The 26,103-nt window shown below is 39.9% G+C and overlaps 1 long non-coding RNA gene across 1 annotated transcript; it reads right to left on the minus strand.

The window, feature by feature from the left end:
- On the minus strand, positions 1–25,981 carry LOC106947427 (uncharacterized). The gene is made up of 3 exons (XR_001424986.1): positions 25,971–25,981; positions 22,619–22,635; positions 1–69 (listed from the first exon to the last, which is right to left on the minus strand). It is a non-coding gene; the product is annotated as an uncharacterized LOC106947427 (long non-coding RNA).
- Between the last annotated feature and the right edge of the window lie 122 nt (positions 25,982–26,103).

The raw sequence follows: 26,103 nt of genomic DNA on the forward strand, positions 1-26,103 counted from the left end.
AAAAAAAATTACATTTTGCAATTTGACACCTTGGAATTGGGCATCTGTCTCTTTGAGAAGCTCCTGCTCCTTCATTTACAACCATTTTTAAGACTGTTGGACTGAGACGTAGTTTGTATAACGAGCTTAGATGTGTTGTTCCACCAGATGTTTGCTAACTGCTGCTGCCACTAGTCTGTAGGAGCTGAGTGGGGCAGAAGCTCGGCTGACGCTCACCGGAGCAGCTTTGGGTAAAAATGCAGGGCTTTGGGAGAGCTTGAAACAAGCAAAGCAAAACTCCAGGTGTGTTTCTGATGAGAGAATAAGATTAGAACATGGTTTAAAAGTTCTAATCTTATTACATAATAATAATTTAGATAATAATCTAATTTTACATAATACTCTGCTTTAAGCTGTTTAAGATTTACTGAAATTACAAACGGAGAGAACATTGTCATCAGAAGCAACTCAGGAGGTGATCATTTAGAAATTATTTAATTCTATACAAAAAGTGAATATCCTGATAGATACATTTAATGCAATAATAGGTTTCCATCAGGATCACAGAGGGTGAAAACTTGTTACATAACGTCAATAAAAAGGATTTAAAAACAGAAATGTCACCTGCTGAAACGTAAGCTCATATACTGAACAGTAAATGCCTTTAATATTCAGTCTGGAGTGATTTCTCATGAATTACTGCAGGAGTGTGACGTGACGCGGATCAGCTGAAGCAGCTTCATTCTGGCCTTCAGCTTGTCTGCACTGTTGCTTCTGCTGCCGTTTGTTTTCCTGCTGGAGAACGAGATCCTCTCCGCCGTAAAGCTTTTCCGCACAGTGAAGAACGAAGCTCTAAACTTTCCAGCTAAATGTTCGAATGCTAGACGACACGGCTGCCTAAACCATCCCTGAATGTTTCAGATCCTCGCCTGGATTCCAGTCCAGATAAAATCCAAAATTTAATTCCAGCTAAAAGAAAAACAAATGTTGAAACAGTTGTTTTTCTTCTAAGCTCAGGTGGGTTGCCTTAAATGAGATGCTTGCCCCGTTTTTTCCTTCCACTAAGTTTTTCACCTGGGATACGCCTTTCTGTGAATATTTGTATTTGCTCTACAATAAATGACCACAACTTACAGTAGGAAGCCATTTCTAAAAAAAAAAAAAAAAATTATTAGAAATAAATGCCTCACCTTGTAGAGTGAATCACTTTTTGGCAGTAAATCCTGGAATTAAATAAACTTTCTATTTATTTTTCACACACAGTGTCTTCCATACAGAAAATATTGAGTCATAGTGAAACAGTTCAAACTTCTGCAATAGTTTTCTAAATATAGTAAGTTATGTATTCCTTCTGACTTGTTTTAAGAAACGGTTGATATTTATGTTTTATGCAATAGAAAATAAAAATCCCCGTCTGGACGACCCGTTTGGTTAAGTCTGCCTGTTCTCCCACATGCAGCCGCAGAGCAGCTGCTGCCTGAGTAACCAGCTGAGCGCTGGAAGGAGGAAACAGCCCTGCGAACATCTCATGATGATTCCCATAAACAGAAATGAGTCAGGCGTTTTATTTCACAACATGAGGCCTGAACTGTGGTCAGAACCTCCCACGGTCCGGTCCGGTCCGGTCCGGTGACTGCGGTGACGTCGGTGTGACCTTTGATAAGAATCCTCCAGTTTTTAGTTTCTGAATGAGTTTTCAGATCATTCAGTGAGATGCACTGTAAACTGTAACGTTGTAAAAAAACAAGTTAATATAACTAACCACCCAGTTAAACTAAGTCTAGTGAACTTTAGGTGTATAGTGAATTAAACATAAATTAATTAAGTTTGACTTAATTCAGTTACATGTAACAAATTAACTGAATGTTTTAAGTTGGAGCTTCGTTAGATATTTTTGGGCACATTTTTACATTTACATACATAAAAATGCAGCATAATTGAGTTGGATGTTCATTTTCATGCTTTTTGTTTTACTGAAAAATATGAGCAAATGATCTCTGCTTTCTGTAGTTTCTGTCAGAGTTTGAGCAGAAAAACAAATAAAACTGTTTCAAACGAGTCATTTTCTTTTTATATAAAGTATTTTAAAGTTAAAAAAGTGTCTTCAGAAATGTTTGTGGTTTATTTACATAAGTAAACTCAGTTTTGTCTTCTGTTTCAGTACAGCACACTCAGATTTATTAAGTTGTGAAGTTAATGTTACTTAAGCGGTTAATTTAATGAAAAGTAAAAATGTTGAGGTGTTTATTTTTTAAGTAAGGAGAACTAAGTAGGTTTTACAGTGTGTTACAGCAACGGTTGTTTTTATTTAAAAAAAATACTAAGTTACTTTTACTTTTAAATTTCGTATTTTTGTTTAATTCTGGTGTTTCATGAAAAATAAAGCCTTAGAACAAACCGATTAAAATCCTCCTCAGAGTTTAAAACAGATTAAAAGATCAGTAAATAAAATGCTCTCTGCTTGTCGCTCTCCTCTCAGCGTCCAGTCGCCATCCATCATCTGCCCATCTGTTGGCACTGATGGCCTCCCGTATTGCGGTACGCATGCAGCAGATTTCCTCGTCCTGTATGCGCCCACCCTGTGGCGTTAACATTAACGTCTCACTTCCTGTCTGCGCCGGCAGAGCAGCGCTGCATCGCTCTCCAATTAGCCTTCAGAAAGCGGAGCCAACACCTCCTTCCATTAAACTCACAGGCAAAACCCAACCATCTCCTGATTAAAGGGGAGAAATAATGAAGCAATCAACACCCTGTTTGGATGAAAGACTTTATTAAAAGTTTAATAAAATCCTGTGATCACAGATTGCATTAAAAGGATTTTATTTCTTTTTATAATTAGGCGTAGCAGTGTGAAAGTTCTGAAGCGTTTATTTTTTCTTTCATTTTTAGTGAACTGCTTCTGCCAGTGTTGGGGAAAAAAACAAAAACATGACAGGTTAAAGAGAAGCTAAAAATAAAGCTTAGTTTACCAAACTAAATGCCATTTTTACACTTTTTACCACAATAACAGGTATTACTTGGTTCATTTAACATTATTTTAATGTTTTACCACTAAAGAGAAGCATTTTAAACCCTTTACAGATTCTTTGATACTTTGAACACTGTCCGACTTCAGGGTCGGCATCCATCGACGGCCAGAAGAGCGTAACTCATGTTGCCTAGCAACCGTGACGGCGTGAAGCTCAGTGCGGCGAAGGGAAAAAACTGAGCTCGAAGTTTGTTTTTACTCCTGATGTCTGTTCACATGACCTTAAAAGCAGAACTGGTTTTTGTTTTGTCATTTATTGGTTTGTGTTTATTCTCCATGTTACTGTCTCAAGTATGACCTGAATGTCTAAATATGGTATTACATTTTTGAGTTATAAATCAGAAATAAGTCATTAAAAAAAGTCTTCTTCCACTGCCAGATGATTTTACTTATAAGATGGAAAAATAATTATTATAAGTTAATATGCCAGGGCAACTAGTACATTTTCATCAATATTAAGGGATTATGAGCTCTGATATCTCGCTGAAAGTTAATTTTGTCTAAATTCAAACTTGATATGTGGTCAGGTTTTGTGTTTTTGCAGTGCAGCTTCGGTTTATTCACATTTTCCCCAACATGTGCAACCATCTGACAGCTGCTGGGTGTTTTTCTATTTCTACTGAAGACTGCGGTCAGGAAGGAGTTAAACTGAGCAAACTCCAACATTTCTGTGGCGAGAATTAAAGGTTACGAAATTCATGTAACATTGGAAAATATATAAGTGAGTCAGAAACGACTTCATGGACGGTAAGTCACCAGAAACCTCCTGGCAGAAGTTTTATTCCCGGTTAAACCCTGCAGAGGAATCCGGCGCCCGGCTCTGTTCTCCTACCTGAAGGCTTCGCCAAGACAGTCTGGCAGATTTTTAAAATGATTAACTATAAAACTGGTGACATGTTAATGAAAAATGGAAAAAAGTGTTGATGAAATAATGTGTTAGCGTATTAATCTTAGTTTTTGCTCTGCTTTTTTAAAAACGTTTCTCCTCTTAGTTTCTCAGCGGTTTTGTGAGCTTCACAAATGCATAAAGCATTTTTTTCCAAATGTTTTTATTTATTTTTGATGACTGGAGTGAATTTGATGGATTTTTAGCAAAGAAAATTGAAGTCCTTCTGCTGTAACTGATGATTGAGTTTCTTGCTGTTTTTTTGTTTTTTTGTGTGTGTCCCTTGCCACGCTGGCTTTTCACATTTAAAAACACTTACACACACACACACACCTTGATATTCCTCGCTGCTCCCAATCTAATTTCTGCAGATGTGGTGACCCATGAAATGATGCCAAGTCAATCTCTTTTCCCCAGCAGTATGTAAAAGCTGCAGATTGCCTCATTCAGCCTCAGATATTAACCCTTGGGCCGGCTCCTAACGCGGCCGCGTCGCGGCTACAATGCCCCCGACCGAGCTGAGAACAGCCGCTCAAGTGTGTGCTTTGAAGTTGGAGAAGTTTGCTGCCAGGTGTGTGTGTGTGTGTGTGTGTGTTTCACCTTGGAAAAAACAGGTGGCTGAGTGTGTGAGGGAATGAGTGTGTCACAATGGGTTTGCTTTAAAGATAAATACTGCACCGAGGAAGAGATAATCCACCGCAGAGCTCTCACTCAGACAACTACAGGAGAAACTTTGTTAATGTTATCTTCTTCTTCTTCTGTGGGGGAAAAAGAGAAAAGTGCAGCTTTTCATTAGCGAACCAACCAGGCGACTGTCTCTGAGGTGAAGGGATTACAGGACGGAGAGATCCGGCTTGTTTAAACGCAGGTTTCTGAAATCTGCAGATGTTTTCTCAGAACAATGTCAAGAAGTCATTTCCAGGGAAACGTTGGTGTTACGAAATGTCAAAATAATTCATCTTAGACCTTAAACAATGCCTGCAATTATCCGCAGCAATATGTAAACGCATTAGCGGTTAGGCTGCACATTAACCAGCTGGTGCTAACATGACTGAGAGCTTTACTTTGACTGTGGAGTTGGAAAAGGTAATTATGGTTTATTATCAGTACTTTGCTGCTCATCCTTGCCCTGTTGTGGAGTAATATTATAAAACCAAAAAGTCATTGCTCTTTATTGAGATGAAAACATGAAGAGGTCGTAGTCACCTCCTGGAAACAAACAGGAATGTTTCTAACTGCGTTTAAATGACGTCATTAAGTCTGAATGGCCTTTTGACAAACTGACTCATTTCAGTGTGAGCGTCGCTCTGCTAACAGCAATGAATGAATTCATGAATATGCTGCGTTTCTGTAAGCTGCAACACATTTAAATGCTCCGCAGTGGTGATTATGTCAAACTCATTTCTGTATTTGCATAGCAATGGACTTCAGATTAATGCAAACCAAAACGGAGGATGTCAGACAGTCTGGAGAATATTTATGATGGGCCTGGACTGCAGGAAGTTTGGAAAAGTCTCTTTCTGTGAGAAGATTTGATCCTAGTTTACGTTCAGACATCAGGTTTGGAGGCTCAGTTCTGTTTTTATTCTTCTTTCTTTTGGAAGTCTTCTGTATGAAACGTTTGTGTCCCCAAAGTGACATGCATACACACAAGATGATGTTTATGGATCGATTTTAAAGTTAATCAGCAATAAAACCAAACCGTGTTGCCACAAAATCATGACAAGATGAAGGAAGCTAACGAAGCTAATGAGTAATTACTGTAACGTCTGCAGAGAATCTGTTTGGCTGTGGAGTCGAACTGAGAGGATTGTGATGCGCTGCAATGACCAACTTCATAGTTATAATTTTCACCCATTTTTACATCCAGATTTACTGCGTCTGGTTTCTGCTGGTGCAGAATTATGACCCACATCTGTGGCTGCTTTTCTGTTGATGAAACATTCGTGCAAATTTGATATTTTGAATATAAATTTGCTTAATTTTGAAAAAACTTGTTTTTTTGATAAGAACTGCTAGGTTAAGGATTGTTGTGGTTTTTGTGCTTATTTTGTAAAACTGCAGTGGAAACTTTTTTTGCATCATGAGTTACATGACCAACAACCAGATGATGCCACTAGTGCAAACCATGCAGAAGACAGGAAGTGGTTAGGTTATCATGTTTTTAATGACTTCTCACATGAACAAACTTATTTGTGTGATTTTAATTTCAGTTTCTTAATGGAAACTCTACAGTTGTCAAATTGTGTTTTTGTTTTTTTTTTTGTTATTGACAAAGTTTTACTCACATTTATGGAAACGCAGCAACTTTTAAACCTCTGATAAAAAGCAGCATGACGGTTCGGACTGAAGCTTTTCCCTCCAGGATCTGTTTTCTGAGATCAGCACCAGATTATTTTTTACAAGAATAGAAATATTCTGTTAAGTTTTTCGTTTTTACGTTGTAGAATTAGTATTTTTACAGTTAGTTACACATTAATATGATTGAAAAAAAAACCCTGCAGAATATTTAATCTTATAAAAACTGACTTCTGCTCGGTTACATTGTCCTCATGTTTCGTTCAGGCACAGTTTAATTGGCCCCACTGTCTTGATGAATGCATGCAATTAAAGTAAGAAATGCCCTTTATATGGAAAGATAAATGGGGTTAATTTTATGTTCCTGGTATCTTCAGCAGCTCTCTGCTCATTGTCTCACCTCAGATCAAGTCGATCCATTGGACTCTGCAACCTGTAATCGGCACATTCACCCGTGATTGCGAGTGGGAGCGCAGTTCCTTTCAGATTCACAATCACTATGCCTCAGGAATAATCAGGCAGGCTTTTAATCAGCAGTCATTGTGCTGCTCTCTATTGTCCGCTCCGTTCCGACCGGGGAGGTAAACGGCCCCCAAACAGGTGAGGAAACGTGTTATTTGGTGTCACGGAGGAAAAGCTGCAGTCAGGGTGAAGCACCATCACTGGGTCATGTGATCACTGATTGTGAATGTTGCACCGACCATTAGGCAGCCGTGACTTCAGAGCGTTGGTAGGAATGAAATGTGGATCATATGCTCAGAAAGGGCGGCCAGTTGGGTCTCCATGTTGGAGGCCGAGGTTTTAAAATGGGTCATTTCCACCTTCAGGCTGGGAAGGAGTTTCTGCTAAACCCAGAGGAGGAAGAGTAACCAGAAATTATACTCAATGTTTGTAGTCAGGAAGAAAGAAACACTCACTCACTTCTAGACTTTGTCTTTAGCGACAGTCCAGACACGTCGAACTACTGCCTGTCAAAAAACAAGTAACAAATCTGAAGACTTTTGATTCAAAATCTGCACAGAATAATAAAGATAGAAACCTAAACAACTTATTTATACATGTTTATTAGCAACGTTGACTTGGGGTTAGTAACAGTTTAAAGTCCTGGTTTATGAGGACAGGAAGGTCTGATACTCTGGAGCCTCTTTCACTGATTCACTGTTTTTTAGGAACATGACTCCAAATCTTAACTGTTGAGAGAAAACGCAGCGTGGTAAGCTGAAACACCTCGGGCCGATGCGGCTCCAGTCCAGGATCTGCGTTTATTTTTCTTGGTCCTGATTGGCTGAACTCCCAAAAGAAGCCAGTAGATCTGGTCTGACATTTCCACTCCGTGTATTAACACATTTTAAGTTATGTTTTGCTGTTTGAATGAAAAAAATCTGCATTTATAGTTACAGTTCTTAGAGGTTGTTTCAAATATTTGCAAACCTTGTAAATACAGAGGGTTCACTATAAACTCCTCCTGTGACCTTGAAGTAGCAGGATGGATGGATGGAGTCACAAAGTGAAAAATCAAGAAACTTCTGGGACTCGGTATAAACAGGTTCTAGTCGTTTTCCCCCATGTTTTCGATCTGCTCTAAGCTTCACGTCCGTCCCAGTTGTAATTTAGCAGAAGAGACAGATCAGCTGCTGAAAGTTTCTTACTGGAAACAAACTCAGTAAAGTCCAGATTGCTCCTGTTATGCTTTAGTGCCTCTCTCCAATCTTTGCTTTTAATCATAATTTAAAGCCCATGATGCATATTCTCTCATTTATGTTACTCATCCTTTATCCTAAAAGCATCCAGGAAGTCACTTAGCGCTTGTACCTCTGTCTATTCAGCGGTATTGGTTTCTCCAGTCCATCTGGTGGCCTCATGCTCTGACGAAGCCCAGACGGGCGAGAGCCAGCAGGACGCTGCGCTCTCGCTCCGTCTGCAGACACTCTGTCAGCCTGTGTTTGGTCTCCAAGGGCCCACAGTTCAGGGCTAAGACGCCAAAGCCTGTCTTTAAAGTAAAGGCAGTGGTTAGCAGGGAGAATGCTTGGTGCGCCTGCTTTGTGTTGTGTCGCGGCGATAACGCGCTCTGACGCTCTAACACAGTCCAGCTGCCACCCTGCATGGGCACACGCTGCCTCTGCTGCTGCTTTGCCTTCTTTCCTTTCTTTCTTCAGCCCTCTGTGTTTATCCTTGGCCGTATTTTAAAAATATTGGTGCTGCAGGATTTGCTGTTTACAGTGGGCCCGGCTTCAAAGGTACGTCTGGCATGTTTTACTGGACACTGCAGAGATTTACGGGCCGCGTGGAGACGGTCGGCGGCCAAATCAGGTGCCCTGCGAGCCGAGAGCGCTGAAACTCCAAAACAAATTGTGAGCCTCGGGGTTTTGTTGTAGACAGCTCTGCTCAACTGTGACCCTGTTTGGGCGATGTTATGATCCGGAGAGGATGAGAATCTCTGTTCAGGAAGTGAACTGGCAGGCTGAACGGAGGCTGTGGCAGAAAGACGTTTCCTTCTCGGTTTGGCCGGCTCTGACTGCAGAGAGAAAGCAGAACTCTGTCATTTCTGTGTCAAAGGTCTCACCTGTTTAGATCAAGAACGCTCTCATACACACTCAGGTGTTTGTCAGATACATCCTCATGGACCGGGTGCTTTCCAATTAAAACCGTTCTTTATAATATTTGCATGTATGTTTGTTGTTTTGGGTTTTTAGTTTTATTTTCTCTCAGTTTTAGAAGCAGATTTCTGGTGTAGACTTGTGTTCGCTCTTTCTTTTTAAACCTTTTTCCCACATTTTGCCTTTATTTTCTTCTGTTTTTGTCCCTATGAACAACAGCAAATTCAGGCAATTATTGAAAAACAGGAGGAAAGATACATTTCTGCCATAAAACTCAGAAATTTTCTAGAAAAACACTTTGAGTGTCAAAAGTTAAAACTTTTCCACTTTTTAACATGAGATTTTTTTCCTGCAAAATTTTAAACTTGAGGCTCAAAAATCTTGTTTTTTTTTTTTTTTTTTCTACAAAATGTCTGAGATTAATGTCAACATTTTTGACTTTTCAAACTCAGAAGTTTCCACGTTTTGTAAAGAAAATGTCTTTGGTTAATCTAATCCATATTTTTATCCTAACTCATCTGGGCCTTCACCTTTGAACCCAAATAAATTCCCATGAAGTTTCATCTCAAGCAGAGCATCATAGCCGTAACGCTCCACTAGTGAAAGTGTTGGGCCTCATCTTAACTCTGAGTGCCACACAGCTGCAGACGACGCGTTAATAAAAAAACACTCAGATTTTCCCTCCTCTTTCTTTTTCCGTCTCTTCTCTTCTTCACTCACACTGAGATCCATGCAGTCTGTCGCTAATGCCTGCATCTTCTACATCTGCGAGGTGTAAAGGGAACGTAATGGTGTGTGTCAGACCTATGTAACATCTCATTAAACACACAGTAAGTAATTCTGATCCCGGATCACTCTTCCTACCTTATAAACCCCCACCTGACTCCACTTGGCTCCGAGGGGGCGTAGAGGTGGCCCCCGTTACCGAGGTTCATCCCGGGCATCCAGCAGTGATGTGCACCCGCCTTGACACCTTCCTCGCCTCAAACCACTTCCATATGTCCCATCCGAGCACTGGATTTACTCCCCTCTTTGAGATGCTGTGGACTTACATCCTGCAGAGTGTCAGCATCGCCTCCTTTTCAGGGGAATTGGATCAGGAAGGAGGGGCATCGCAGCGACGGTCGGACCTGCAGCTTCTCAGGATAATTGGATATTTTAAAAATACTGCCTCTCCAAGGATGAATCACACATTTGCAGCAGTAGATGTCTGCCCGTGATTCAGCACACACACACGCCCACACATGCCCAAACACACACACACACACACACGCAGGCGTGCATGAGTTTGAATCCGCTCGCCCACCGCCTGCCTTCTCGGCCGTTTGGGCTGAGAATCAGACTTCAAGGCGAACCTTTGAGGGTTAAGTGCTTTCAGACCACCAGATTTGGTTTCATTACAGCTGATGTATATTTTTTAAAGGAGGCTAACCTGGACGTGCTGGAATGTATTCATAAAAAATATAAAATGTCTAAATTATGGTATAATTAACTCCAGCAGCAGTGGGTTCGTTTATTTGTGGAAAAAAGATGAATCTGAGTATCTAAAAACAGCAACACAAGAAAAGTCACAATTTAGCCTTTAAACAAGTTTCATTTCATAACATTTAGTAAGTTATGAGATAACCTGCTCAGGTTTTCAGCTAACCTCAAAGATAACCAGTAAAAAAAACAATGATTTAAATCAGCAGGCTGGACGTGTCTGAGAAAGAACATCCTTTAACAATAAACTGTTCTAACCAATCAGCAGCCTCCTCCCACCCCCTGATGTGAAGTTGGAAGCTTTGAAACTTGTAATTAACAGAGCAAACATCACCACAACAGTTTGAATTTCCTTCTACACACAGAAGGAAATGGTTCAAATTAAGTCAATTCCACTATAGTGAGTTAAAATACTTTAATCTTAACTTTATGGAACAACCTGGAGGATTTCCTCTGGTGTCCTCGAGGTACATAGTTTTAATTTGGACATCCCACTTGTGCTTTACTCCCATGGAACCAGAGTTTCTTCATAATTTAAACCAAACTTTGAGATGAGATGAAAATCTGACCAGAGAAAATATAATGGAATCATTTAGGATGTTTGATTATCCGGTGGACTCGATTCGATTGGGGACCAAAAGCTGCAACATGTGTTTCAGCTGCTTCTCTTTCACACTGCACCGAGTCAAATGATCCAGACTTTCAAACGCCTGTTCCCCTCCTCACCTGTGGGGGCGCTGCTCCAAGATCCACAAACACAAAAACCTCAGAAAAAGACATGAGAGCTCAACTTCCTTCTCCACAGAATGCAAACAAAATGGAGTAGCGTCAGATTTTAGTGGTTGTAGAGTTTATCTTTTGCCTTTGGTAAAAAAAACAGAAACTATTTCTCCCTTTAGCTTGTTTGTTTTGCTTGTATTTACCCAGAATGCCATGCGCTGAAAGTGGTCTCCAGTCCGCTTGATGTTCACATAGGCATTAACTTGAACCTAGATTTTTAGGGGGACCAGAGTTTGATTTCACATTTCCCCGAACAAACCAGACTTTGTAAGCAAACGAACCGAACTTGGATTAAAGTGGACTAAACAGGGTTGGTGTGAATTCGCCCTAAACCTTCACACCAGACGGGACAGATTAGTTCTCTTTAGCTGTGCACCATAAGCATGTCTCAAAGTTTCAGTACATGTGAAGTTGGAAGAAAAAGCCAATCATAAATCCTGGTGTTTTCCTTCAGCACAGCTTATCAATACCTGCACCACTGAACTAAATGCTCACATTTTAATTTGCAGTAAATGAGCATTTCCTTCTTTTTAAAAGGTGAACATTGTTTCTCTAACATCTAAATTTCTTCCAGCTTCGTTGCTGCTTGTTTGAGGCATCTATCTGGAAACTCGCTCGGTTTCCTTCAGCCGGGAGGTTCTGTTGTTGGGAGAGATCCCAGTTTGGACTGGGAATGCTGCATGGAGTTAAAAAACAACAGAAGGAAAAACAAAACACAATAAAACATTTTTTGGACGTAATAACAAAATATTGACAAATTAATCAAAACAGGAAGTGGAATGTGTGCAGTTCTGAGTGTTAAATAAAAAAATCCTCGTCAGTTTGTAGCTGCTATAAACCAGAGGGGGAAGTTCACTTTTATCAATATGTGTAGTTCTAAAGAACACGCAGTTCTGCAATTATCATGTTAACAAATGGCAACAAGACGCGGTGCTGCTAGTCAGCGATTATCATGTCCTTGTTTGCCATTCGCTGTCCAGCTCCTCCCTCACAGCCTCCACCCGTCCTGCGCTGCCAGTTATTATCCGAGTCAACCAACTGTTTATTTTCCAGCTCAATTACTTAGTGTGGGCAAACGCAAAGCAAATGAGGTTAATGTGATTCTCGGAGCAGCGATGTGGTGACTCAGTACAATATGCTGGCAGGAACAACTCGTGAGTGTTTGATGGCAGCTGAGAAATAGTTTCAGAGGCATTTTGGATGGAGGAATAATTGCTTCCAGAGCTCTGCATGCAGTAATTGCTCGCTCTCCACCCAGAAGTCTTCACCTCCCTCTGAGAATCTGCTGCCCACCAACATTTACTGGGTTTTTAGTCCTGAGAAACTGGCAGAACGTTTTGGGTTTTTTCTTTGCTGATGAGAGCGTTGTGGGGAACCATCAGCTGTTTGGGTTGAGGGGTTGATTGGGTCTGCAGAGTGTATATTTGGGTTTCTGCAGTATTTACTCGGTGCTGTTTGGTACTGTAACTGCGTCCACCTGCGCCGAACCCAGGCTGCAGCTCAACTCACCATTAGGATTAATGATGGAACGAGGAAACCACTCCGGGTGATTGTAAGGAAATTACCCTCAGCTGCACATCCAGACAGCAGAAACAGGACCGGACTGGACCGGGCCGAGGTTCCAGTCCTCCACTTAGAGATGGACCTGCAGTCGGTGACACTCTGGGCTTCCTGCGGTCTCACAATGAATCCCTTCAAGGAATGTAGAGCAAAAAGGAGACATGGATTTCTCTCTTTCTGGAACTCTGGGTGGTACAGAGGAGGATTAGGGCCGGATTTTAATCTAACCTCAGAATTCTAACGTTTTCTCAGAATTTTCACTTTTCATCTCAGAATTCTGATTTTAAAATCCAAATTCAAACTTTTTTCCACAGAATTCAAATTTCAATCTCAGAATTTCAAACTTTTTCTCAAAATTATCACTTTAATCTCAGAATTTTGACTTTTTTTCTTCAGAATTCTGATTTTAATTTCAGAATTCCAACTTTTTTCTCAATTTCTGGATGTTTTTTCAGAATTCTAATTTTAATCTCCAAATTCTAGCATTATTCCCAGAAATCGAACTTTAATCTCACAATTAAAATTTTTTTCTTAAAAATTCAGATTTTAATCTCAGAATACCGGCCTTATTCTCTAAATTTTGACTTTAATCTCAGAATTCTGACTTTCTGACCAAACATGTCAGCCATGTTGTTAGAATATGAAAATTAATAATCATACAACTGTTTCTTCCTTCTTTGTACTTTTATAAAACTTTACTTTATCAACACTGAAAACCTGCCCAAATTTATTCGGTAGATTTGACTTTTAAGACTAGATGGCTCAAAATCAATTGAAATATTTCTGATTTTCAGAGATTACATCCAGCGGCCGTAATCCTCCTCCGTAGCGTAATGGACACTTGTTTACATTTCTTTTGTCCTGTTAAAATGAAACAACATAATTATGTGGTGCGTAGCATCATATTCAGCGATTGCTATGATAGTAATTGTAATATACTACAAAACAAAACGGTACCAGCTGCCTGTGATGGTGACTGGCTGCATCCCAGAAAGCTTCACATCCAAATGAATTTCACCCCGAGGTTGAAATAGTCTCAATGTCGTCTCATTAAAACGCCGAGGAGAAAAAAATGGAACCTTAAATTAGTTCCTGCTGCGATGACCAAACGGTGAGACGGGCGTCAGCGGACGGCGAGGAGCGACAGGAAGGAGTGAGGCAGCATGTTTAAACGTGAAGAAGAGAGCCAGATGGAAAAATGAGAAAAGAGGAAAATACGGCGTTGTGACGGCTCGCCTCAGCGGGAGCACAGCTGCTTTTCCAGCTGCTGCATGAATTAGCCAGAAAGGTCTGAAAATCATTAGCACATTTTAAGTATAGGCAATAATTGTGAAGTGGTTTCAGCTAACATGCACATTTTACATGCAGGCTGCTGAAACTGGGCAGTAAATAGTGATTCTCCTTTAGTTTCCATTAATATAGAATTTGTTGTTTTTTTAGTAGATGTAGCTCTTATTTTAAATCTAATATCCAAAATTAAATCCTGACTTTCTTTCTAATTATAAGTTGAATTGTAATAAACATGATTGTTGATATTTCTGCTACTTTATGCCTTTTTTTGATGGAGGAATATTTAGTTGTTTTTCTTCGTCTCATTCAAACAGACGCTGCTGTTTTTCCTCTGGACAAAGAAACGCCCTGATGACATTTTTTATTTACGTTTTTAGTGTATTTTGTGGACCCAGGTTAGAATATAGCTGCTGACTTTATTTAGAAATGATGTTCAAGCTGGAACTGTAAATAATCTCCATGTTTTCTTTTTTGCATCTGGCCCTAAAATCTCTTTCCTCGCCTCTGCAGTCAGTATTTAGTCTGATGTTTTATCATTGGCAGCGTTTGGTGAAGGTTTAAAAGCAACATTCACTTTATAAATATGACTTATAGCTGCTAACTAGAACACAGACTGGTCTCCATTTGGGTCTTGCTATTAAAAAGTTGAAATAAAACAGTTTCTGAGATGCTAAATATAAAAACACAAGGCTAACTCTCCCTCAGACAAATTATCTACAACTAAAGTGTTATTTGATGCTAAATCTTAACTAAATTCTTGAAAATATTAAAATAGATGTTATTATTATTTAGCAGGTGATGCATTGCAGAGCATTTCTCATTTACAACAGAAGGTATTAAAATATGTTTTACAGAGTGAAATATGAATAATAAGTTTATTAGTCAGGATCCCTGAAATGAATCTGAGAAAACTTCCTGTTTTTTCTGATCCGTCGGTTCCGGGAAGCAAAGCGTCAAAGTTTCCTGTCTCCTCATATTAACCTGTAAATTAAGAAATAATCCATAAATTCACAAAAGTTTCACATTTCATCTCACCTCATGTCATAACATGGTCAGTGAAATTTAATTTTGATGAAACTATTAAAACTTAATTCAACTTTAATGTTAGAATTTCAACTTTGGGTAAATATTTGGGAGTTTTGTGGAAGCAACTTGTGATTTTTTGTTCACCCTGCAAGTTTGCATGTTTTATGTATTTCTTTAAAGAAAACACAGACTTTCTCTCCAGTCAAACTTTCTAATGATTGCTGCTACAAACTACCTTCAGTGAGGCTGAAACTAAAAATCTGGTTTCTGTGATGATCATTTTGACGAAGCGTTTGATCTGTAAAGCGTCGAAACACCAAGAAAAGCAAAAAGCAAAAGCGTGTTTGAAGGGGGAGAAGCTTCGATTTCTCTGCGATGATGATGATGATGATGATGATGATGGTGATGGTGAGTTTTATGCTGAAGGATTCTGCTGATCTGATGTGATTTTGAGGCAGAAGGTTAATGTGCTGCGTTTCAGCCTGAGGGAGGCTCAGCAGGACGACGCCATGTTTTAACAATGAAGATCACGTCGGACCTTTGAATGCATCTTTACTCCAGTCGTGTGTCGCAGCGCAGCGGGATGTGAGCTCAGAGGATTTGTTGTTTTACTCTTTAATGAGGACTAAGAACAGCATCAGGAATTCACTCATGAAACCGTCTCTGGCTCAGCGTTACAGTCGTTACAGACTTAAAAAGTGACTGCAGGAGGCGAAAGGAGCCGCCGTCCTCTGAGTGTTAATTACATTAATGTGCGTCCTGAACAGCTGCTGCTGCTTCAGCTTTACATTGTACTCATTAAAACAGGCTGAATTCAGGAGACTGACGCTCTGAAGCCTTACGACTTGATGCTTCGCTAAATTTAACCCCAACTCTGCTACTTATTGGATTCATCCAATAAACTAACATCTGGACTCTCTTCAGACCTTTTACCATTAAAAAACTTACTAATCATGAATCAAAGATACTTTTTGTCACATCTTCTAACTTTCCCCAGATGTTTCCCTTCCCACCTACCAACCGGCAGCGAATAACGAGGTTCCTCCACCCAAACATCCCAGATAATATTCCGAGTGTCCTGCGTCTGCCTGAAGGCCGTTTTCCAGGAGGATATTTGTTTCTTAAAAAGGCGACTAAAGAAATCCTGGCCAGATGCCCAAACCGTTTCCTGGCTGAAGAGGAGGATAAAATATTACCAAGTAGATTTGGTTTAGTTTCGTTTGGTCTTAAACACTTTATATCAGACAAAATTAACTTAAATCAATAATTACTTGGTATTGATGAAAGTTGTACTGGTCCCAGTGGAGCCTGACGTTTTAACTTATAAATAAAATTTCTTGGTCCACTGATCATTTAATTTATAACCAGTTTTTATCAATATTAAGGAATTATTGACTAAAAACAAGATGCTATGAATTGATGAAAAAGCTAGTTTTGTCATATTTCAAACATTTGCATTGATCTAAACTAAACAAAATACTTTGCAAGAGTGTGTTTTTACAGTGCATAACTCAATGGCTACTTTTGTGGGTGTACACTGCAAAAACAGCAAATATTACCAAGTAGTTTTTTTTTTTTTTGTAATGTATAGAAGCTTGTTTTAAGTCAATAATTCTTGAATATATAAAAATAAGTCCTGGCAGATTATTTCACTTTAATAAAACATTTTCCTATGTTATAAGTGAACAAATCTGCCAGAGGAACTAGAATTTCTAATCAATTTTAAGGCATTTTTAATTTTAAACAAACTCATATATCTTGCTGAAAAGTTGCTTGTCAGTTTTGTCTTATCCAAGTGGAATAAGATATTTTAAATTTGAAACTGGACCAAAATACTCGGTAACATTTTGTGTTTTTGCAGTGTAACCAGAAACTCAGATATTCTCAGGTTCTCATATTTAGTTACTTTTGTTCTTCGACAAACGTCTCATTTTCCAGCTGAGAAAAATTGTTCAGCTAATACTGAATAATAATAAAATACTTTTAAAAAACATTTGAATATAGTTGTATTTTGTTAGAAAGTTTCATGTCGGTCAAATAATTCTGCTATATCAGAACTTTACATGTTTTCTGTAAAAATGTTCTGCAGTTATTCATGGAGGATGTTTAAGGTCGATTGTCGAATTTGCCTTTTAAATCAATATGTATCTTATTTTTCTTCCCTTCATTCATTCAACAACTTGTCTCAGAATAAAAATCTGTCTGGAATCTAAAAGCAACATTTCTCTGAAGAGGAGAGACGTGAGTAAATAAACCAACATGGCGTCGGCGCCGCCGCCATGTTGGCGTCCTGCATCCTGACTCATGAAGCTGCACGTTATTATTCAGTCTGCTGCTAAACTTTTCTAAGGACGTGATAATAATAAAGATGAAAAAATGACAATTTGTGTAACTTTAGGAGCCGTTTTACTACTCTGTACTTTTGAAGTGCTGTTATTTTTACTTCAGAATAATTAGGAAAAAATCATAGATACACAATTTATGATGAGTTTATCCACAAACTTTACTGTTCTTACATTATTATCAACATGAAATTTCCATTAAAGTTAAAAATCAATTGTAAAAAAGAAAAGAGTTAAATAAACCTTATTGTCTGGAGGGAGATTTGGGAAAATGTTGCACATTTGCAAACAGAAACATTAAACATTATGACTGGAAATGCTTTAACTTATTAAAACGTGTAAAAAATAACTTTTTAAAAGCTTTACGTTGTGTAAAAACTGATATTTTGTTGGTTTAATTTTTTAAAAATATATGAATTTGCTTATTTTAAATATGATTATGTGGTTCTTTAGCTTTACTGAGCAGCAAATAAAACTTAATTTTGTAGTTTGTGAGACTTCCACTCTGAACTTTTCTTCATTCGTCGCCCGTCTTTGACTGTCTTTCATTAACGCTCGCCGATATCCAAATCGAGTTATCCTGCCTCATTATGTAGCCAGGAGGGAAATGGGAAGTGTGAGTAGAAAGCAAAAATACCATCAATGGGACTGTGCTATGACAGATTAATTGGATTATAGTTGCATTTAGCCCAGATTATGTCCTGCATGGGGAAGAGGATGATGACACAGATGGATTAAATTAGAGAGAGCAACAGTGATGGCAGCGCCTCTTCATTGTGCGGAGAGGAAAAGCGCCGGCTGGGAGCCGATGACGAACTCGGGACGTTTCCTGCCTTGTAATGATTAAAGCTGCTTGTTTTTGAAAAATATTATTGTCTCTTACTCATTCTGCAACAATCTGGGTTTTTACCTGCAGTTGGTTTGGATTCATCAGAAGAAGGAAAAATGACTCGGAGTCAACAGCTTGGACAAAAACAAAGAGAGGTAATAAAGGCCAGTGCAGAGGAATCACTGTCACTGTTAGATTTAGGTTTTTATCTTTTTTACAGTAAAGGTTTATGCACATTAATTATGACATTTTAACATTTTATATGTGGGAAGAACTTCCACCTGCTTTGGGTTTGTAATGAAAACTTGACTGGTTCATATATTTCAGACATTTTTCTATTATTTGTTATTTTGTGCTTTTGTAGTTCTGCTTGTTTCCTTTTTACATGCATATAAATAAAAAGTCCCTGCAGCGGTAGTTTGGTGCTCTGTCCCAACCTCGAGCCGTCCTCCCTGTGTCTGCGGCGGCCGGCTGCTACCGGGCCGTAGCTCTGACCTGTTACCGGGCCGTAGCTCTGACCTGTTACCGGGCCGTAGCTCTGACCCGCTGCTACCGGATCGTAGCTCTGGCCCGCTGCTACCGGATCGTAGCTCTGACCTGCTGCTACCGGGCCGTAGCTCTGACCTGCTCTCTGCCTGGCAGACGTAACTCAACCCTTCCAGGCTCTGAAAGATGTAATTTTCAGATGTTCCCTCTGAGCTCAGAAGCAGAACCCTGCCGGACTGCAGCGCCCGTTTATCACGTCCCCACGTGGAAGTTTATCGCAGCATCCGACTGTATTCTGGGATTTATAGGGAGCGTCGGATGCAGCTTCCGAGAGTCGGAGCGTTGAACGGCTGGTGGGAACGCGTCATGTTTTAACCATTTCACCATCAAAGACACTGAAACGAGCAGATTAGCACAAGAGTCTTTAGAGCCGACTTTTAATAAAGTTAATAGAACAAAGTGACCTTCCTTATCAAGCCGCCTGATCACAGGGAGATGAGTTGGAACGATAATCCGTTTCCCAAATGGAGCTAAAATTAGGCGACGGCTGAACAGCAGATTTATTCAATATTTTCCTTTAAAGCTGTAGAGTTATTTCCGGTCATTTATCTCCTCTCTGTCTGAGGTTCTGAAACGCCTGGGTCAAAGGTCAGCCTCTGCCTCAGGTTGCAGTGTGAGTATCTGGGTGTTCAGAAGTGACAGCAGAACGGAGCAGAAGACGGACAAACGGACGGACAGGCGGACAAAGACACTGGCTGAGTTTCCAATAGAAATGAGTCTAAAACTTTAGTATAATGTTGAAAAAACACAATTAGACAAATTTGGTGTTTTCATTCAATAAGAAACAATAAAAATCGCATGTCAATCAATCAATCACATTTCAGCAACAAGGCAGCTCAAAGTGTTTTGTCATTAAAACACTGTAAAACATTTGAGTCTCATTTCTTTGTCTATTATCAAGTCAAATAAATGTTGCCAGTTTTAGATTTTGAAGCTAAATATGAGTTTGTGAAAGATAAACTTACAGCAGTAAGTTGTTAACTAGACTCCATCACTGCACCCAGACTTCAGTCCTGGTCATTAGTTTTATGTTATGGCCTGGAAAACCTGCTGAGAGCAGCCAGAAAGGCTGCAAGGTGACAGGAAACCTGAGTTTCTCCTTGTTCCATGAAGGGAAGACGTCGGGTGGATTGGTGGACACACCTAGACATTCACAGAGAGAGAAACCGTTTTCCCTGCCCTCCTTCTAACAATGATTACATAAATCTCCCTCCAAAAGGAAGAAATACTCCAAGGCTTTGTAAATAATTGAAGGTCTGGAGGAAGCAGCTCCAAGTCGCAGGCTGCAGCTCTGAGGTCTCTGGTCCTGCTGATGAAACGAGTCGGGGAATTAAAGCAGCTAACGGCCGGCTGCTGTGTATTCCTGTCAGATCATCTGCCTGTGAAGTGCTGCAGTACAACTGAGCAGCAGCAAGGACGGCTGTGAGAGCTCACACACGCAGCCGCTCTTAACACCGAACAAGGCCACAGAATTCAGTGTAAGAGGCTTATTAGCTGTAATGCTGCAGTTCGGTGAAAGCCTCGCAGGATGTAAACGGATGTATACACATGCAGGAGTCGCTGAAGCAAGTGTTTCTGTGGCGGCGAGGCGCAGAGCACAACTATGGAAATAATAATGAATAAAACACCTTGTGCTCTCTCAGGGATTGCTGCGTCTTTTCCTGATTTACTCGGCTGAATATTCACAAACACACATGCACAGCGAACGTTCCCGAAGCGCTCGGCTGAAGCTGTGATTGTGATAAATGAGCTTCGCTAAAACTGAACAGACACTTGTCTTTGGTTTCCATCCTGCTCTCATCCGCCTCCTTGTTTAGGTGGATTTATGCAGTCCGGAGCTTTTTTTCTTTCTCTGTAATTTACTCGTGTTCGTTTGCATCTCCAGGGACGATTGCAATAGATTAGATTTCAAGGCCAAGTCAGGGAAATGCAGCCCAGTAGTACAGATGCTTCCTGACTGACTCCACCGCCGGCGTAAATCAGCATGTTGAGCCATGACTATGCATGATCTGACGCCCAGAGGCCCTGGCACCCAGAGGCATTTCCAGCTTTATCATCAGAGCCATCGTGCAGCAGGTTGAGTTAGCAGAGTGTTTTATGCTAGTAGCTTCATTCGGCGCCATGCAGAGCCAAGCAGGGGCAGTTCATCAGAAATTAACCTGACTGACTGGATCCGGGAGACTTTTTGAAACTTTCCCATTAAAATTCATCATCAAACTTTTTGTGGCTCTTATCAAAAATAGCAGCGTTAATTTCAGTTGATTGGAAGAAAATAATTATTACATTTTCAACAAGGTTCAGTTTTTTAGCCTTTTATCCACAGCCAGTTTGGCTAAGTGTGACTGATCGCTGCGTTTTCATTAGAAATGTCCGCAAAACTTTGTAGAAAGTCAGATAATGTCAATTTAATTAATAAATTCAATGAAAATCACACATAAATAAGTTTATTCATGCCGTGAATCATTAAAAACCATCCTCCTCCTACCACTTCCTGTTTGCCTTCTTTGTCGTTTCTGCCAGTAGAAACGTTCGGTTGTGATGAGAAGAAAGTGTTTCCATTGCACTTTTCAGATGGACACTAACTTTGATGCAGCCTATGTTATCGGCAGTAAGCAAATCAATTTTTATTTTTCCAATTTAATCCATCATGTGCTCAATGGAAGCTCAGCGACTGTCCTGTTGGAGGATCCAGTTAAGTTTCAACAGTTTAGCAGCTGATTTGGGGTGAAGTTGAAAAATGCAACATATCTTCAGCTCTGGCAGTGAAACAAACCCTCAGCATGATTCTGCCACCACCATGTCTGACAGTTAGTGACGCTTAGATGTGGAATAGTTTTATTTATTAATCTTGTCTCACCTGCTTACAGACCTGGGATCTGGTTAATTAAGCAATTTATGTTTTTGACAACAGATTTAATAACAAATGCAGGTTTTGTCTGTTTGTACTTTAAAGAACTATTTGCATTACATTTCCACAACTAAATAACACTAAAAGTACCAGGATTAGTTTATATCTATTTTATTGTAGTTAAGATGGAAACGGAGTTTTTTGACATAGTAGTCCACAAATATTAACGTTCTATTTTTGCAAAACTTTTATTTTTTATTTATTTAAGAACTAAATACAAGGGAAAAAGCACAGCTCATAAAAATCTGCAGTAGGTTTTCATGCATGTTTTAAAATTCATTGTCCAGAATATTTGACACCAACTTTAAGTCGAATGTTTTGGTTTAATCAACTCTGTTCTTCCATCTCATCCTTCTTTTGCTGTTCTAGTGTTTATAGTAGTAAGACAGTGATTTACTTTAATAAAATGCTTTTTATGCATGTAAATGAAACATCCTCAGAGTTTTAGGAGTTCAGTTCCAGAAAGTCATGTTGACATCATGCCCTCCATTGTGACTCTGCAGGTTTTTCACCTCCAGCTTCTGTGCAGCTGATTGGAAATCATGTATTTGAAAAAAGGCTTAATTAAGGAGACAATGAGAGCTGATTGGGCCGAGTCGCTCTGATGTTGTTGTAATGACATCAGGCAGAACCGTGATCAATCAGCCGAGCTGGGACCTGAGTCAATCTGGCATATAATCCAGATTATGTTTGCTGTTTTCATGAAATCTGCTCATATTTCACTTTGTGAATAATAAACTCAGTGCACATGTAAATATCTTTTTCATTATTATTATCAAGAATCGCAGGTGATCACATCATTAACACACATTACTGTTATTAACAAGCGATAGATTCTACTTTTTCTCAGTCTGTATTTTGTAGATTTCCTCATTTCACATCTTTCAGGTAATCAAACCTGTGAAAATCCTTCTGATTGCACCGGGCCGCTGTCGGACCTGAGGGAGGTTCTGGAAGCTTCTTCTAAACTGTTATGTTTGGCTTTCCAGATGAACTTGCTTGTTCTGCCTGAGCTGCTCATGTTGAATGTTCTGGACGGTTCTGACGGTTTGAATCCCCGGTCGGACTCCTGGACGCTCCGCTCCTCTTTTGATGTGACCGGAGTTTTTACCTTCAGGATCACATGGAGCCAAATGTCTGGGTTTAACGGGACGAATCCGCTTCAGAGTCCAGAGCGACCAGCGAACATCATGATGTGGAGCTGAGAGTCACTTTAAGAGGCAGAAACCCAAAAAGTCTCCAGTTTTTATTGCTTTTGGATGGATGGATGGATGGATGGATGGATGGATGGATGGATGGATGGATGGATGGATGGATGGATGGATGGATGGATGGATGGATGGATATTAAATCAAGTTTATTTTATTTTGTCACCTTCCTAAAATAATGGCCTAAGTCTTTTTTTTTTCTTTTTTTTCCCTAAAACACCTTTTGAAAAGAAAATGGGGGGGATTTATTTTTATTTTATTATATTTTAATTTAATTTTTTTCTTTTTCCTAAAACAACTTTTGGAAATGAAAATGTGGGGAGGAGGAGTTGTCTTGTCTTGTCTTTTGTTTTTTGTTTGTTTGTTTTGCCAAAATAACTTTTGGTAAAAAGTTACATTATTTTAGGAAGGTGATGATATTTTAAATTTATTTCCATAAAATGTCAGTAACAATCTAACTCATTTGAACGAGCTGCCGTTGTCTGTCTGAAACTAAAGATCAGGACAGAAACAGGATTTTGGAGCTCAGCAGTAAAATCCATTTGGATTAAGCTGCGTATTTGTGGAACGTATTTTGCAGCATCAGTGTCTTTATCTTACGTAAAACGTCTTGGTAACCTGGGACTTCTCACCTTGTTCAAAGCAAACTCTGCTCAGGCTGTAGGTTCCACCACTGCAGCCAGAGACTCTTGGATGAATTTCTAGTGTCTTTTAAACAAACACCGAGGCGCCCAGACCTGAAACGCGTTCGCTGGTTAATCCGCAGCAGAAAGAAAACGGCTGCTATCAGTTCATCAAAGCGCTCCGGCTTGCAAACAGCGACAAACAGCGTCAGACACCGACGGTATCTCCTGTATGTCTCAGCATCAAGAGGAACAAAGACAGATGCCACAGACATAAAAGCCCAGAGATGCTATCTAATGTGTGAGGATGTCAAGCTGAGGCTGTTTATTGTGAGGATGTGTTTGCACAGAGTTCACAGAGGCACGGCGGAGACTTGACATGCCACCGTTCCCCTGCTTATTTGGCGGGTGAAAGGTCTCAGACAGTCGGCAGCAGATGGTATTTATTTCCTTAGGAACGGTGAGCCGGGTGGAGGAGCGTCTTCAGAGGGGAGAGCAGCTTGTTTGGGTCAGAAGTTTTCCTCCATCCCTCAAGTGTTAAAGGATTCAACAGTGAAAGCTGGAAATGTTGCCCTGTAGGTTTTTAACACCAGGAATCCCGTTTATGGAGGATAAACGGATCAGGGAATAAATTTAGAAACTTTTCTCAGAGGACCCCAGACAGGTCCAACATTCACACTGACATACTTTTTATTCCTTTAACCTTAAAACAGGAGGAGCTGCTGGCTCCCCTGGTAGTTAGTGGAGCGTAAAAGACGTAGCAGCCTGGTAGTCGCGGCGGTGTTCACTCAGAAATACGCACAAGGGATCAACAAGGCAGCGACAGACCGTAAAAACAAGCCGGATACAGAGATCCAGCTTGGACAGATGATTTGTTTGATGCTGAATTTGGGAAAATGAAGGAAGGAAATATGTGTATTGATATTAATAATAATAATAATAATAATAATAATAATAATAATAATAATAATAATAATAATAATAATAATAATATGTATATTAATATTACAGGAGAAACGGAGCATTCACACCAAGCAGGTTTTCAAGGTTTTCAGGGCGCGATTTGAAGCGTTTTGAGCGTTTGATACTTATCCAACACGTCCAACATGTCCAACATATCCAACACGTCCCACATGTCCAACACGTCCAACACGTCCCACATGTCCAACACGTCCAACACGTCCGACGTCGGAGTTAGAAAATCTGAACTTCCAGACAGGATGCAGTGGTGCGTTTTCCGACATGATCGCTGAAAAAATAAACTATGGAGGATAAACTAATCGTCTCTCTCATCCTATAATCTACGACCAATCAGGTTATGACTTCAGACAGGAATAGAAAAACCTCGATTGGAAGAGGATCAGTGAGGAAGTTGGAATGTTGAGTAAGTTATAACTTTTACTATTTGAAAATATTTCCCCGTGTTTGAGCTATCCGAATCCGTCCACCAAAAACGCTGAGTCACGTTAAGTAAACATTAAGTAAACGTTAAGCAAACGTTAAATAAAGGTTTTTATTTAGATGAAATCTGCAGGAGACGATGGCAGAGTTTGGGGGACATGAAGGCCAAGCAGCTTCGCCTGGAGCCACTTTGACTCGTCTGACTTCAACGTGCACAAACATCGAACTCGAAGCATCAAACGTGTTCAATCATAAACATGACCATGTTTCTAGGGCTGTTAGCCTCGTATGCTAACATTCACATCCTTTATATTGACTTTATGCAACATGCATAAAAGCTTCCTTTTCACCACCGTTCCCAATCTCAGGTAATAACACCAGAAGCGGTTTTGAGGCCGGCATTGCTACGCATTGCTAACCGGATGAAAAGAACTGGAAGTTTGTTTCCCACGGTGGATATTTTAATGGTTCTGCTGGGCAGGGCGGGGTGAGCGCTCCGCTCTGCCAAACCAACCCATCTCTCAGCTCCTAAAACTCGGCCTCCATCTTTACTTACTTTGGTTTCTGTTCCCGTTCCTCCAGTTACACGTCCATCAGCTCCAGCTGTGTCCATTTAACGCCTCAGTTTCCACAATGTGTTTGGCACTAGTCCTTCATCGTCATCATCCTCAGGATCCTTCCTGGTAAAGTGAGACTAGAAAGTGGCAGGACTGAAAAACTACAAACAAACAAAAGAAGCAATAAGACTTTTACTGCAGGTGGGATGTAAAAGCTTCTGCCACATAATTGGCAGCTCTGCTCCCGTCTCACAGTCCAGCCGTTCTCAGCATTTCTTTTCTTAACTTGTCTGATCCTGTTTGTTACTCTGTCAACAGATTTACTTTCTCAAGTGGAGCATTACAGCTTCCACGACATATAAAGCCTTGGTAAAAATGAAGAGCTCACTGCACTGAACCCATTAAAACTTCCCAGTTATTCCACCAAACATCTTCCTGAGTTAAAACGTTAATGTTGTTGTTTCTACATGAACTTGTTTTCTTTACATCATTTGAGGTCTGAAAGCTCTGCATCTTTGGTGCTATTTGGATCATTTCTCATTTTCTGCAAATAAATACAACATTTTGGCTTGGAATCTCAGAGACATGTTGTCAGAAGTTCACAGAATAAAAGAACAAAGTTCATTTCACTCAAACATAAACCTATAAAGTGTAAAATCAGAGAAACTGATCATTTTGCAGAGGTCTCTTCATCTTTCCAGAGCTGAATAAGGAAACTTTATTAGAAGTTGCTTTGGGTTTAGTTCAAATGTAACGGACACAA

The sequence above is a fragment of the Poecilia latipinna genome, unplaced genomic scaffold (assembly GCF_001443285.1).
Source record: "Poecilia latipinna isolate Pla-1442-1.1 unplaced genomic scaffold, P_latipinna-1.0 Scaffold240, whole genome shotgun sequence".
Classification (NCBI taxonomy): Eukaryota; Metazoa; Chordata; class Actinopteri; order Cyprinodontiformes; family Poeciliidae; genus Poecilia; species Poecilia latipinna.